This window comes from Hylaeus volcanicus, chromosome 5 (genome assembly GCF_026283585.1).
Source record: "Hylaeus volcanicus isolate JK05 chromosome 5, UHH_iyHylVolc1.0_haploid, whole genome shotgun sequence".
Taxonomy (NCBI): domain Eukaryota; kingdom Metazoa; phylum Arthropoda; class Insecta; order Hymenoptera; family Colletidae; genus Hylaeus; species Hylaeus volcanicus.
In genome coordinates this window covers 19,099,625-19,113,800 of record NC_071980.1, presented here as the reverse complement: position 1 = coordinate 19,113,800, position 14,176 = coordinate 19,099,625, and the positions used below count along the sequence as shown (strand labels likewise).

Here is a 14,176-nt window from a genome sequence, read left to right as displayed (position 1 = left end):
CTGATTATATTAGTTTATAACATAAATGCATAAAATCCACAGTCCTAGCCATAACAAAAATGTGCGAGCACTAATGCAAAATAAAATAACAACATTATTATAAGTGCACACATATTTTTGTTATGTTTAGAATTAGAATCCACAGTCCAATAATAGCCAAAGGAGCAATAAATTTATTGAAACCATAAAGAAGAAAAGTATGACTCCTACATCTTTGTTAATTTTTGTATACCCAGGTGTGTTTCATCCTAATCACGTCCCGATCTCCCCGTTTCGTCGGCTTTATTAGATAATTTGCTTTCGCGAGAAATGGCGGATAATGGATAAAACGAAGCAATGGTTAGGTAAGAGTTCGCGACGGCTAGGTGGAAGCGGTTTTATATAATCAATTATGCAATTAGCCAGCCGAAGAAGATTTTACAACGAAATAATAAGCGGCAGATAGCTCGTTGCCGCAATAGATTTTAGCGGAGTTTTAATGGCCATCATAACCTAATCAGTGTCTCATCGGAGGGTAGAAACGTACTTCTGTACACCGCTTGCAACGCTTCTGGGTGCCGATTATTTTCACCTCGATGCTCTTCCGGTTCTCCGTGTAAACGTCACCGTTGGTATCGCCATGATTCATCGTCCCTTGGATGTCTTCTGTGCCAGCCGCGCGCGACATTGGAGGAAAGTGAAATTGATCGCGAGAGATAGACCCATCAAAAGGACAGGAGAGCCTCGAGAGGCGCGAAACAATGTAGCAACGCGAATCGCGGAGAAAAATTAATAGAGACGCGGACGAGTGTGGTCGAAAATGTGCTCGAGAATGAATCTAGGCAATTATCTAGAGGTACCGCTCTATGAGCTGAAATAGAAACATAGTTTAGGCTGAAGTAGGGAGCTTAGAGGCTGAAGTGACAGACTTTCTACGGAGTCATTTTTCGATAAATCGATATCTTTTGTACATGATGCCTGGAGAAAAGTTTCAAATTAGAATATATCGCAGTCCATGTGATAATGGGAAGGGTTTAATCACTTTGAATTTGTTTAGGTAATTTTGAAAGGAGACTTATAAATATAAAACAACTAATAATGAAGAAACAAACTCATTAAATTCTTTAATAGGAAAGATACAAAACAAGTGTATTGAAATTTGTCATGTAAAATATGATTCTATTGGAGAGTCGTTTAAAGCACTTTTAAAAATGTTTGCAAATTACGAATATACATATTTATATCAAGAAAACTAGTAAACCAGCAGAGGAAACCATTAGTACTTACAAACCAATAGCACCCAAAATCAAATCAGACCTTAGTTTGTGACTATATAATTAATTGAACCGTCCTGGTTAAAATGGAAATACATTGGATCGCCCGATTCGATCAGTGCACTTTCGATGTTTATTAATGAAACCGCGACTACGCGCAATCGATGATCAACGAGTCATGAGGAGAGGAAGGAAGGGACCGTAGGAGAGTAATCCTCGCGTGTAATGCATCTGTATCCCTTAATTACGAGACTTGCTACCGAAGCGGCGTAAAAATGCTTTATTGCCCCTTTAATAGGCAAATAAAAGCTACAGTGAGACATAATCACGCTTGGAAATTAAGGAAGCTTAAGCTAATACGTACTAGTAATTAGCGTGGAGTGACGTGGCGCGGTTTCATTGCTACTAACCAGAGCGATGCGAAAGATACGTATTGTGGCCAAAAGTGCGCTGCGCTCGCTCGTCTGTAAACTCATAAATAATTATCTCAATATTCGTGAAACGATCTACCAAACGAGCGAGTTAATTAATTAGAATAACGCTGAGCGTAGAAGAGAGTCGAATTGTGCCGTTACAGAGGTTTCCAAATATTCATTTTCCCGTCCATGAGAAATTTATCTTCTCAGTGTCTCGTTCCTAAATCTCAGTTCCAGCAAGAATTTCGAGTTTTTCGGGTTGTGAATGGAAAAGGTACGTAAATTGTCTGATGACGATGTTCAAAAGGAAACCATAGCGAATATAAGAATTTCATGAGCCTTTATTATGGTTTAATGGAATAAATACAGATATTTTAAGCATAAGTATGACAGCTTGCAAGCTATTTACGTTGACGAAGCTTCGATTGAACAATGTTTGTCGACGAAGATGGACCATCATATTAATCGAAAACGTGTAAGTTTGATCAAGGCTTTCCAACGTCGAATGTATTAAATACTTGTATTCATTATTTCGTATTACCAAAACGTATTGTTATTTTATGGAAAAATATCTTGGTCTGAGCAAATGTTGCAATCAAAGAAGAAACCACCTATTGAAAAATATATCCTTTAATAGTTCTTCGAACCCAAAGTTTATTTATTATTGTATTTGTTTTGTCAACATGGCAATTTTCTCTATTTTGTTAAGCAAACACTTTCGATATATGTACAAATTTTTCCAGTAACTCATTTGTCTTCGAATCTAGTTTTACAAAAATCAAAACGAGAAATTTTTAATGGAAAGAAGGTTCAGTAGACCTCTATTATCCGAACTATCTCGTATCCCAATATTCAAGTATTCCAATAAATTTCACCGTACGTTCCCTGAAGTGTAGGTACTATGGATCACTGACCCAAGGGGAACCGAGAGTTTCAGTAGAACTTCCCTAACAGTGATCAGACGTACTCCGCAAATGCTTTGACCTTTACACGTGGTTAAATATGAGAAATAGCAACAGATTCGAAATTTCGACTAAAGCCTCGTGAAATTGTTCATCGAAAACCAAATCTTAATAAATCTTAGTAACTATTTTTCCAGTAAACGCGACAGTTTTTCCAAAAACTGATTCCTTACACCTTTATACTAGGTACGAGAAACAGTAACAGAATTAAAATGTCGACTAAAGCCTCGTGAAATTGATTATTGAAAACCAATTCTTAATAAATCTTATGAACTATTTATCCAGTACACACAATAGTTTCTCCAGAAACTTATTCCTTATACCTATTCTTGTCTCCAAATTATCTCTACAACCATGACTATAAGACAATTTGGATATAATTTATAACGACTTGATAGAAATAAACGATCTTCCAAAAACAACACTAGAATTAAGAAAAAGTATCAGGTTTACCTATCCAAAAATCAGAGTAAAAACTGAATATGTCCCATACCATGTGTTCTGTTAAAAAACAACATCTAAAGACTTTTTTGCGAAACCAATCTTCGTATGCAAAACATCTTCACATGCGAACATCTATACGAATATTTCCATAGAATTAAATTTGAAGAGCGACTGGACGTTGGTTACTTGGTTAGTGGTGTTTCATTGCGTCCCTGTTGCGAAAGAAATCACAGAGATCGCGTCGATCGGGGCAAATAAATCCGCGACACGCAGCGTGGTCCCCGTGCTGATGCATGATTTCATGGAATCACGGCGAGGGCAGCGCGTGTGGGAAACTCGCCGGATGCATTATGTATTTATTGCTTTACTTACTTAGTTGGGAATTACTTTTGCCAGCGTAATGACTTTCAGGCAACCCGCTATCTTAGGAATGCAATAGGCCTGATTTATCGGTCGCCTGGTGTTTTTCTCGGGCCAGTTTGTCGTTATCGCTGTACCTGTCCTGCCTCGTCCAACGAGACGTCCACCGGTGGACTGTCCAGTGACCTCGAAACGTCGATGAGGAACGACCTGTAGACTACACTCCCTGGAAAACCGTCCAACGAGAGGCACAGTTTTTCCTTCGATTTTCCTGAATTTTTAATCCACTTTTAAACAGACAAAAAAAGGTTTGGGAGTCTCGGAACCATTTAAGGGACTTTAAAGCAGTGAGATTCTCCAGAAGGAGGAGAAAAAACAAGGATTTGTATGTTGAATATTTACAGTATTGTGCAAAAGTCTTAAGCTACCTTGTAGAGCTTGCATTGCTTTTAAATAATTCTATGTTAGGGCATTGTATTAAGCTTGCATTATCAATGTTACAGCACCATGTTAAGCTTACATTACTCTTAAATAAATCCGTGTTAAGAAATAAACATAATGTACAAATGTTACTGCGTCTTATAGATATTAGTATACTACGCATACATATAATAGAATTGTAAAAAATATTATATTCTCCTTTGAATTTATACTATTCTCATTTCATTTTGGACAAGTACGCTGTACAATAATATCGATAAAGTAAAATATTTATCCAGTACTCCTCCTTAGTAGTAAAAATGTAAAAGATGTAATGTATCGTAGTGGCCTACAACTTTTGCACAGTATCGTATGTATTAAAAAAAAAAAACAGTTATTAAACCAAATTAAATTTCGGTACTTGAAAAGAGAATCAATATTTAGGAAAATTACATTTTTACTTTTCTTTTAATTGAGGGACATAAAGATTCTGCACCACGAAAAGATGCGTTGTGCAGGATGCACTGCATTGTTTATAAAATCTGACCCAGACGAATCGCTGACCATCGCATCAAGGCAAATGGTCAAGAAGAAGCGACAGTGCTCTGTGTGTATCCACAAAGCGGATTCGAACACTGCCACTGTCGGATAATCGGGAAATTGAATAGGTGGAATGAATCAGGCATTAACGAGCTAATTATTGCTGCAGGATACGATCGGGGTGATGTCTGGAGTGCTTTCAGCGAGACGACGCCGTGAAACACGGGCCAGTGAATCGCGGTGAAGAAATCGCACGTATTTTTTCTCTCTCTTTCCCTCTTTCTCTCTCTCTCTCTCTCTTTCCCTCTCCTTCCTTGTGCAATAATTTCGCTAATTGCCTCGGGATAGACTGGCGGATGAGCATGAAGAGTACGCAATAAATATTCGTGATTAATTAACGATGCCAGATGCGCGATGCCGTTTTTAGTGGAAAGAAGAAAATGTATAACTTCGTAGAGCTTGGGAGCGGTTTTAATTGGACGACGTATCGTTTCGCGGTCTTACGCATCGGACAGTTTTGTAGGCACGCGTCCTTATCGCGAGCGATTATCGTTCGCAATATCTGGAACGATAATTTGTCGGGAATATTTATCCCTTCCTGTTCGAGACCGTCTTGAAGGAAAACCGTTTTCTGGAGCGGTATCCAGGGCGTTGCATACGCCGTTCGAGGTTTTTTCTTCAAGTTTTACGCACTTTTCTTCAACCCTTTCGATGCCAACGGGGAATATGTGCAGGTCTTTCTGTCGTTAGATTTTTGTTGATAAAAATCTAGTATAAAAATTTATCTTTATTGTCTTGTTGAAGGAGATGCTGTTTCTGTGGATATTTGGAAATGTTCGGTTTATTGTTTATATAAAAGGTGATAGGGTCTTACACACACATAATATCGCTGTGTCTTTTTTAGTGGCAATTCAGTTCCCTTGAGATAGTGTGAAGGTAAGGAATGGAGATTTAGAACTGAAGTTCCATTTCTTAGACCTATTTCTAACATGTATCTGCCTCTGACACGTCTCATCATCATTTTCCATCATCATCCAGACATGCCAAATCGCATTTATGGATGCAAAATTACTCAGATGGAGTTCTGATTTGTAGAAATCGAAGGCTAAATAAAGCCAATGTAATAAAAGTGTAACAGAACATCTTGTTTGAATTTTTAACTATGGCGATATTAATATTTTCTCGAAGTAAGCATTGATGCAAAAGTGGAAGATAAGTAATGGACACGGTTATCTTAACTTATGTACACGATACGTAAACTAAATCCAGTTATATATAGCTGAAATAATCTACACTTTTGATACATTGCAATCGGCTAAGAAAAATTCAGTTTTCGAGATACGAAGAGGCTGATAACGAGGCGGTGACTTAGTGAATGGGTGATACCGTTTATAAAAGTATTGAAATAGAGCCGTTCAAGGCGAGAACCTTGGTAAATTGCAGAAGAGATTATAATTCTAGCAGATGAGGATTTATAAACATGAAACTTTTAAACCACCCGTCAGATAACTTTCGAATCATGATAGTAAGTTTCCTCTGCAATCTATCGTGAACAGATCATACAGCAAAACGGATCCAAAGTTCTATTCTGCTAAATATATTATAAAATAGTAAACAGTTCTTTTCCTTTCAAGAAAAGTTGAAAATTTCGTTCTAGCAAATATCGTTCTATTTTGAGGTTGAAGTAACCTCACAGGTAGTAGTACGAAAACCTTGTCGCTGTAAGTATGGACAATTCTATAATAATTAGCTGACAAACAGTAGAAATGATAGAAAAATATTTGTAACATTTCTCTTTTTGAAAAGTGACTTTACAAATAAAACAAAGACTCGATTAAAGGGAGCATTCCTTCACTACCACGACACAAAAACTCAAAGTTCATATCGTTCAGCGATTCCAAACACAAAAATCTTTCAAAGAAAACTCGCAGAAAACTCTAAGAAAAACGCCAACTTCAGAAACTTATATTTCTCAAAAAATTTCTCAAATATCAAAACGATGACTTAAACTTCGCCTACTATTGCGTGGGCCATAAAATATCTCAATTATAGCACCCTACCTTCCCCAAAAAGGTATAGAATTCTCATAAACACGCAAAGACTCATCGAACGTTGGCAACCCCTGGACCCAGAGCCAACTCGTAGACAGATCCAAGTAGATTCAAGTAGATTCAAGTAGATCCATAAAATATTTCAATTATAACACCCTACCTTCCCTACATACACTCAGTGTAAGAAGTATCCGTACAGGAACAAATTTGTGGCGACATAGGAGACTCCGAGTGGAAAGTAGGCATCTGGGCGACACCTTCGGCCGTCTGCACCGTCGAGTCAGAGAGTCATAAACAAATAAATCTTGACTTTGGTGCGCTGACTCGACGGTCATTCGACACGGACAGGAGGAAGCCCTTGTCCCTTTCCACTCGGAATTTTCCATAGGGTTTTTCCCATGGTCGCCACGGTGCGGACAGCCAAACGTTATTACGGAGACAGTCCGTTCTTGGCTCTGTCGGAGTCGACATCGAGTCACGCTCCTGTCGGTTAATAAATTGTTTTTGTTATACACAGTGTTCTTCAGTCTCACCCGTGCAATCCCTTCAAATTTAAAATAAATGGTTCTTGTACGAATACTTATTACTAGACTGCGGATCTTTATGCAAAATAAAATCATAAAACGTGCCTACAAAAATGGAACCTAAATAGGAATTTATTTTATTCTGCAAATATTATAACATGAACTTTACTTTCAATCTTTTTTATATTTTTGCATATTGTTTACATTTTGTAGTTTCTTGCACGTTCAAATTTCCTATAAATGCATAAAGATCCGCAGTCTACTTGTTACACTGACTGTAAGTATAGAATTCTTATCAACACGCAAAAGACTCATCGAACGTTGGCAACCCCTGGACCCAGAGCCAACTCCTAGACAGATCCAAGCAGATCCTGTGCGCGTGATTTAAAAAAAAAAGAAGCAGTGTTAATACACGTAGGCAGATATACGTGGAAAAGGCATCCAGCTAGAGGAGATCCGCGCGGAATTTCCCTGGCGGCGCCGATAAATCAGCTCTGGTTGGCCGCTTAACGACAATGGGAGCCGAGAAAACTGTTCCGCGCCATGACAGGCTGTGTCATTACTGTGTTACTTATAAGCTCCTTCGCGGCCACGTCGACCGCATACGAATGAGACCAGGGGCCCGTGGACATGCCGATTACAAAACCTCTTTTGAAAAACCGAGCTGCGGGACGGCACGCCACGTATGCGAGGATACCGAGCCTCGCTCTCGGCCAGCCGCGCGACTATTAATCGCCCATTAACATGCACGTTGAATATTGATCGATCGATCGATCGATCGGTACGTGGAAACTGCGCGGTTTCTTTCGACCAGCCTGGGATCCCACCCGTCGACCGCTGCGTTCCGTCGCTAGATCATCGAGCTTCGCGTTTTCAACTACGCGTCTTTTAGTTGAGAGATCCTCGTCTTTCAGATCCTTAGGGCCTTTAATCGAGAGACCAGGAGTCAGAATTTTGTGAATTGTCGAAGAGGGTTCAGTAGAAACATGTTGTGTTGGAAATTGAAGAAATTATTCGTTTCGTTTTTATTTGATACGTTTGCAAATGGGAGAGTAGCCTCACTTGATCGGAAATTGATTAAATCATTATATAATAATATACTGTCCATATTCAGTGTCCAAGAGTGTTAGCTCATCTGGATCTAAACTGGCATTTTTGTTTTTATAATGTTCGTATAATGTTCATTTATAATGCTGTGACATTTTTCGGAACAGAGTCGAGTAACACAAATTTGGAGAAAATTATTATAGATGCGATAAACAAATTCTAATTTCATACATGACTTGGACACATCAAAATTAATAATGTACATCTGGTTTTGTTCGAAGAAGGAGCATCCTTTCGTGCTGTGATATGTGATAATGTTACTATAAACTGGATACGATAAATAAATTCTAATTGCAAACATGAATTCGACACATCAAAACGATACACAAAATCCTGTTGTGCTGTGATAATAAAATTGTTCCAAAATGAATCTACCTTAATCTTAAGTCTTTTTCCCTCAAAAACCTATTGATTCTATTTTAAAATCAATCTTTCTCACCCACAAAGCCATTCCATCAACGCGTTGCGATCCATCGCATCCAAACTTATGAAATCCCACCAAAATTTGCCCAAAGAATAATTTCGCTATCTGCTATTGCAATTAATACAACGAGACAAGAAAATCTTACGATCTTCTTTCGCATGCATCGAGCGATTCTTTTCGCAGTGCCATGGTCTGCCTTGCTGCCCCAAAAAGAGTCCCGTGACAGCTCAAGGAGCGAACAGTCGGTCCCATAAATAATCCTGGCCTCGAAATCCATTTGACGGATCCATCGATCGGCCATGAGTTTTTCCCTCAGCCAGGGTGGCGTCGGTGTCACCGTCGTCATTCCCGTGGCCCTGGGTGGTGGTGCGTGCTGGTGGTGGGTTCATAGTATATCCGTCGCGGCTGTGGCAGCTAGTCAGACAGGTTATGGGCACCGTTCGACGGCCAGCAAACACATCATTTCTTAAGCGAGCTGAAAACTGACTCACGCGAACAATCCCGTCAATTAAACTACGTAGTTTTGAAACGTTGGCTTGTCCTTCTCAAGTCCGAAGACCACAGAACAGAAACCATCCTTTTTCGACGCAAACAATCAGTGAAATGATGACTACAATGGTCAGCCCAATTCGCTATACAGTTCATCGAGAACAGTTTGACATTGGAGAGGGCAAAAAGTTCTTTGTGACACCAGTTTTGTCCTACTATGAGATTCTTGAGAAACAAAGTCTCTATAACTTGCAATTAATGGTCCAATACTTTGTTAACATTTCCTAGATAAACTACTCAAACAAACGATACAGATTTGCCAGTTGAACAAACAATTTCAAGCTGATAGAACCACATTTCGAGTGTAGAAATTAATTCTGAACCTTTCTAAAGTACACTTACCATTTATTTATAATAATCATATTACTTCTGATCTTCCCTCGCATATTTATAAAGAACATACGTAGTTGTAAGAACAAAATGTCGAAGCAATCCGATTCTTTTCATTTCTATGAAGCTTGATACTTGAAATCAGATTACATGAGATTTATGTGAATTAAGTATTAAAAATAAAATGTTTAAAGTATTGTTAAATTTGACTTGTAAAGCTCTCTTTTTATGTGTTATGATTGTATCGTTCAAGTTTATCAAAAATCCTGTCAAATAACTGATCAGAAGAGTTATTAATTAAAAGTATCTCTTATAATATAACTTTAAAAATTGTCTCGTAGTTTTCATTGTAGACTCCCTCCCATCGTTCGAATCATAAGCGATGCACGGATTCGTGGAACGCAGATGGGGAAAAAAATAATATGGGACAGCGCTCGTTCCAGTATGCTGTGCACACAGCCTCGCGCGTTTACGCGGCGCGCAATGGGAACGCTTGTTAAACTCGCGCGGGACGGTCGCCTCGACAATGAGAAACCAATCCGCGTGCTCACCGCCTTACGCTGCAACGGGAGGATGAAAGAATGCCACAAAACCGGCCGTAAATCCACCTCCCTCGAGTGCGTTCGCCGGCGTGAAATTAAGAGAGCAATGGCGAGAGATCGGCCACCGAGCGCACTCTCCTCTTTCATTGGGAGCCGCGAGAATCGCTATGGAATTTTGTTAGACGACCTCCATCCGACACTGTGATACTCCTGAATCGAATAGGACAAGAATGGGACAATTTTCGAAGCATAACACACTTTGTTTTTTGTGGAGAATCTTGTGGTAATTTTGGACGCTAGATTTTAGTAACGTATCGGCTACTGAAATTAATTTTACATGGAATTTTATTTCATTTTGCATGAAGATTTAATTTCTGTGATATTCTGGAATAATAAAGAAAAGAAATGGTACTATTTTCAGATTTATACACTTTATTATTTATGGAGAATCTGATAAGAGTATCAGAAATTAGATTTTGATTGCTTGTGGTTCTCACTAAAATTGATTTTACATAGAATTTAATTTTATTACGTGTGAAGATTTAAATTCCGTGATATTCCTGAATAAAGAAGAAGAGAAATGAAACAATTTACACACTCGTACTCTTTATCTTTTATAGAGAATCTCATAGCACCACTACAATTATTTTAACAACATAACCACTACAATTCTTTCCACATTGAATTTAATTTCTGCCCCAAAACGATTTAATTTCTTTTTCATAAGTATTTTAAGTGAAACATCTCACAACGTATTGAAGTACCCAATATCATTTATTCTTGATATTGATAGTGCGATGATAGAGAGATTGAGATTGCTATTGAACAAAGAGTACAAAATTACAAGCAAAATAAAATCTCAATATATCTAAAATAATACCAGTCCAGAAATATTAATAGCATAGCACCTGAAAGCACCTTAATCCTCTATGGACCGAATTTTTGTTTTCTGCAAACAACTTGCAAGGCATTTATTTTAATATTTCAAATTGTTGGTGCTGTCAACCATCATTAATATTATTAGTGATTATCAGAGATAGTATATAATTAAGACATATACGTCATTTTGTGAAAAGATTAAAATCATTTGGTAAAATGCTGATATATTAACATGTGACCTGAAAGTTAGCCAGATCCATAGAAGGTTAATCTTAGAGTAAAAGTCACGGGACAGACGAGCCTCCGAACGCTTGTATCCCCTTTGGATTCAGTGAAACAATGTACCAACACACAATAGTGTGTAGAGAGTCTATCCAAGAATGAACGTTATGGGAGTAACATTATGTTATCGCGCATGGGTGAAGGACGTGATTCTGGTTGCAAGTTTGTCAGTGGGTAAAAAGTGGCTAGTAAAACAAGCGAAGTGTGATCGGTTATGGCAAAAGGGTGTGCAGGGGGTACAGTCGATCGAAGGGGTGGTCAATGGGGATTGGCAAGGAGCTCGTCTGCTCGGTGAACCGTGGATTAAGATAAACCCTTCATCGGTTTCTTGTCGAACGATTCTTCTCGTACGTTCGTTGCCGCGAACGCGAAGATAGCACTGGCTTAAAGTACTTTCCGTCATTCCGCAGAAATTATTTAACGCTCCTATCGCCGGCGAGGAGCCTCCAAGAGTCTGGTAAAAGTGCCAGGAAAGCAATTCGACCATCCACGGAATTAAACATTACGCTTATTATCCACTTTCTACGTTTCGAAATTCTCTGCCATGGCGTACGCGCATTGAATAGTTATTTTGTTGATGAGAAATTTAATTGGGACGGAAATACAAGTGGTAATTCTAGGCGTAGTTTAGTAGAATTATAATTGAGAAGTGGATATACTTTGTTGATTAGTGTAAATGTGCAAGTTTCGTCGAATAAATTGGGAATCGTTACAGAGATCCAAACTTATTAACCCTTTGCACTCGATAGGTGACTCTCGGTCGCCACTAGATTTCACGCAGCGAATCAATCAACAATAACGTTTATTGAGGTTTAATTTCTTTGGATCTCAAAATGTCAATAAAATGATTGTCGGTGAGGTAAAGGTGACCTGATTTTTAAATCTCAAAGTAACTACATCTACGAAGTCAATGTAAGCTTAGATTCGTGGCAATAGAATGCCTCGAGTGCAAAGGGTTAATTCCGACATGATAGTAGATTTAATATACGCTTAAATGAAAGTCTTTTAACCTAATTTCCACCTAAAAAAAACCAAGGATAACACAGTATACTAATCCTCAAGGCACCAAAACGTTTTATCCGCTCCTACTATGAGATCCCACAAAAACAATATGTCTGCACTGCGCGTTTGAAAAATTTCATTTACACCACGCTATCCACAAAAGATTTCAAAGAGCCTAATTCGAAGCGTCGACTACGCGAAGAAATCATCATAGGCCCCCGGTATCGAACTGTCCCCAAAACAAACCCAACAGCAAGAATACTATCATGCCCTCTCCTACAACTCCGTTTTCTAAAACTTTCGACGATTTGTTCCACGGAATAATCCACCTAAAACCTTTCTTTCACCCGTTAATAAAACCCAAGGCAATTTTGTGTTTCAAATCGTCGAGTTCCGCTGGCTACCGATTCCTGGTAAAAACGCTTAACGAAGTTACGACTCTTTCGACGACACTGGAGAGAAAAAAAAGGAGAGAGGGCTGGAAAAAGCTAAGAGGAAAAAAGAAGCTGAGAGCCATGGGAACAGTGTACTGTGTCGAAGCGAACCGTAGAAAACGAAGAGGAACCCGATGGTAGGAATTCGAGCAGCGAACCGAATGGAATTAAATAAAACATGAGTCACCGTAGTTCGGAGTTCAAGAAGTTGCTAGGCAGCAGGCGTTAATAGACTGAGCCCGAAAGAGCGTAAAAGAATCCTTGACGTCCGAGGATGGGCAAACACCTGTAACACCGTGTTGGAGTACACGTGCCTCACGTGCCCGGGCGTGGCCGTGACGAAGGTGGCGATGATCGCGCAAAAAGCAGCCGTGGCAAAAAGCCGATCAGCTCGTGCTGATCGAAAACTTGGAATATCCGCGCTGAAACGGTCCGTGGAAGCGTCACGGGGTTACGTTTACCTGGAGACACGAAAACAGTACGCGTGACTTTAGGAATTTTTCGAGCTGGGTCAATTTTGACCAGTGATATTCAATTTCACATCTTGCGTGGTTGATGTCACTGTGTTGGAGGTCGACACACTTTTTTCGTTCAGTTATTACAGACGACGATAACGTTGGTTACGTTTTCTTTGAACAATTTAGCAATCGTAGTTTTCTACACGAGTTCGATTATTTATTTTATGTTTAATTGTTTTCGAGAAGAATTAGTAAAAAAGAGGCAACCAAATTAGCAGTCGTCCAAGTGTGACCTTTTGGAAATAATTCCAATTGAATCGAAGATCAGAATTGTTCTTTTATATAATATTTGTATATATCCTAGATGCTAGGATCCTAGATCCTAGATTCGGTTATTATTATATGTATTAAGTCTAAGATTTTTCTTAGACATGAAAGTATATTTATTCTATAATATATTGTCCATTCTGTTATATGATCTTTTACTATCTTTTGGGCAAATTCATGATACTGGGTTTGTAAAAGTCTTCGCCAAGTTAAAACAAACACCACCATAAACCGAACGAACTTTTTAGCCAACATAATATTATAACTCGGTTATATGTGTGTGGGTGTATGCCGATTCAAGTCCCATTTGTAAGAAGCTCACGTGTTTTTGCAGTGACTTGATCTTTGAAAAGAAAGATATAAGCATTTCTTTGAAGGTAATTATTCTAAAAACCTGTAATTTGAAACTTAATCTTCGACTATCGATAGAATGGGCATAGTCGCATGCTCTCAAGCAACACTGGAACAGCTAAAAACAAAAATCAGTATTAGTATCAACGATGACGTAAATACCTATGCGAGTTAACAAAGATTGCACGTAGCTCGTCGAGGAAATGTTGAACCTTTACCCAAGATCACTGTTCAGTAGAATCATCATTCCATGTCAGACACGCAACCAGTCACTGATGCGCCTAACTTCGATGTTCACCATTGCAATTCTAGCTAGCAAAGGCTTGATTACGACTCTATCGTTACGGAACACAGTCTTCTCTGTAATTGGATAATTAGTTTGTGTAAATGGGTGACCATCTGGGAACTCCATACGCCGTTGGCGACTAGCAATTTTTTGAAGTTTATCTGAAAGCAATAAAAATAGAATATAAACTACTCGCCTTTCGAATTTTCTTTTAATTTATATAAACCTTCTTTAA

The 14,176-nt window shown here is 38.7% G+C and overlaps 1 long non-coding RNA gene across 1 annotated transcript in view; it reads right to left on the bottom strand.

Annotated features, from left to right (window-relative positions):
* Positions 1 to 10,208: 10,208 nt before the first annotated feature.
* LOC128876900 (uncharacterized) overlaps positions 10,209 to 14,176 on the bottom strand; it is a 4,237-nt gene continuing 269 nt past the window's right edge. The window contains exons 2-3 of the long non-coding RNA XR_008457150.1: positions 13,874 to 14,102; positions 10,209 to 13,773 (exon numbers count right to left, since the gene is read on the bottom strand). This is a non-coding gene — a long non-coding RNA (uncharacterized LOC128876900). The remainder of the gene's footprint in view (positions 13,774 to 13,873; positions 14,103 to 14,176) is intronic.